Source organism: Geospiza fortis, unplaced genomic scaffold (genome assembly GCF_000277835.1).
Source record: "Geospiza fortis unplaced genomic scaffold, GeoFor_1.0 scaffold392, whole genome shotgun sequence".
Lineage (NCBI taxonomy): Eukaryota > Metazoa > Chordata > Aves > Passeriformes > Thraupidae > Geospiza > Geospiza fortis.
The window spans coordinates 579,350-581,202 of NW_005054541.1; the positions used below are offsets into that span (position 1 = coordinate 579,350).

Here is a 1,853-nt window from a genome sequence, read left to right on the forward strand (position 1 = left end):
TTTAACAGGAGGAATGGAGCCATCAAATCAATTTTAAGTGCCTCTAAATGACATTTCAAAAGCAATTTTAAACTTAGGAAAAAACACCGTTTGGAATTATATTCACCTTGTAAGGTTTTCTGATATAATGACCTTCAACCTTCAAGTCTATTATTCAGTGCAGAGAGCCATAAAGGAACAAAAACCCCATTATAAATACAGCCTAGTTCCAAAAAAGTTATTACAGGTCTTAAAAAGAATTCATGGGGATTCAGCCAAGAAATAGAAACCTTCAGTTTTCAGTCCTGGGGAGAAACTCTGCTTGTTAGAGGGATGGATGGTGCTGGCACAGCTGAGGTAGCCAAAATGAAATGGAATTACCGCAGAGCATGACACTGCCATGGGAACAAACCACACCAAGTACTGCAGGCTCCCCTGGGAACACAGGTGCCATGGAGGAGAGGGAGCCACAGGCACTCAGAAGATAAGAAGAGTCTCTCCAGCCTTCTTCAGACATTGGGAACTTTCCAGCTATTTAGACTACAGGGAGCTGAAGACTGTAAACACAACTCCATGGATTCCTGGCTCAGCTGCCCCATTCCCCTGTCCCAGCCTTGTCCCCACCACTTTTAGCAGGGTTAAAAGAGACTCCCTGTGTGGGTTTGCTGCGTTCTCGTTCTCCCTCAACACCACAGAAATCCCTTAATTTATCCTAAAGCCTTCCAGACTTGAGCTTTAAACTGTGCCCAAGTCACCAAAACCAGAGAAACCCAACCACAGCATCTCCCTGTGTGACACAGACACATCCAGCTGCAGAAATGTTGGAAATGTGAAGGGGTATCCCGGGTAAAAGCAAACACCTGAACACCACGTGTGTCAAACGCAGGCCGAGGTTCACACAGGGTGTATATTTACAAAAACCTCTCTGCAGCTCTGCAAAACACAGCCACACCACACAGGCAACACCAGAGCCCAACCTGCAGAACCGAAATGGGGAATTAATGGAACATTTTCTCCCCCACCTCAAGGTGAAGCTGCTGCTGACACCATCTCCATGCTCAGCACCCAACACACAACTCAAGCTGCACGTGGATGTTTCAAATTGAAGCCAAGTGATCCAGCACCACGCTGGAAGATGGGTTCTTCCAGAAGAGCCCCCACAAATTCCCAAAAGAAACAAGTACAAACCTAGTGCTCATCCATTATTTTCAGCTTCTTTAAGTGCTGAGAACTGCCACCAGTGAAGATGTCATTCCCAGCTTCTCTTTGAATTCAGCACTCTAAGGTGTTGGGATAAGATAGTGTAAAAGCCACTTTGTTTCAGCTGAAAGTTGAGCTGTCCCTGGCCAATTCCCAAGCCTACCCCTCCACGTGGGAGCTGCACTGGAGCTGGATCAAAACCACCCTAGAAAAACACAGGCTCCAGAGACAATGGCACCGAGGACAAGCCCTGCTCCTGTCCAAGCCACAAAACCACAGGATTCAGCCTCCTTGGACGCGAGTCAAAACACACCAGAGGTTTTTATTCAACGCTGTGATTCTCCACGTGCTTCCCAATGGCTCCGTGAGCAAGGAGAGGCAGTGACACAGCAAAGCCTGCCGGAGCTCTGTATCCCACAGACCCCCAGTGGCTTTCCAGAACTGACTCTGCCAAGGGAAGCGGGGAGGGGGGGGGTCACACCTTCGGCTCTGCTCGAACCCTTACCTGTGCTCTCCGTTGTGCCCTCCTCGCTAAAGCTGCGGGAAAAGCAACAACACGGGCATTCAGCAGGCGGGGAGAACGCCGAGGCTCCTTTCCCACGGGGACACATCAATAAGAACGAGCTTTTATAGAGGGCGACGGCGGGGCCGAGTCTCGGCCGGGCCGCCCGCGG

At 49.6% G+C, this 1,853-nt stretch overlaps 1 protein-coding gene across 2 annotated transcripts in view; it reads right to left on the minus strand.

Annotated features, from left to right (window-relative positions):
• FAM118B (family with sequence similarity 118 member B) overlaps positions 1 to 1,847 on the minus strand; it is a 10,493-nt gene extending 8,646 nt beyond the window's left edge. Inside the window, exon 1 of one of the 2 annotated variants that reach the window (XM_031063912.1) lies at positions 1,685 to 1,847. The gene's annotated coding sequence lies outside the window, so the exon portion shown is untranslated. The remainder of the gene's footprint in view (positions 1 to 1,684) is intronic. The other variant, XM_005429324.2, reaches the window with a different exon arrangement.
• Positions 1,848 to 1,853: the final 6 nt, after the last annotated feature.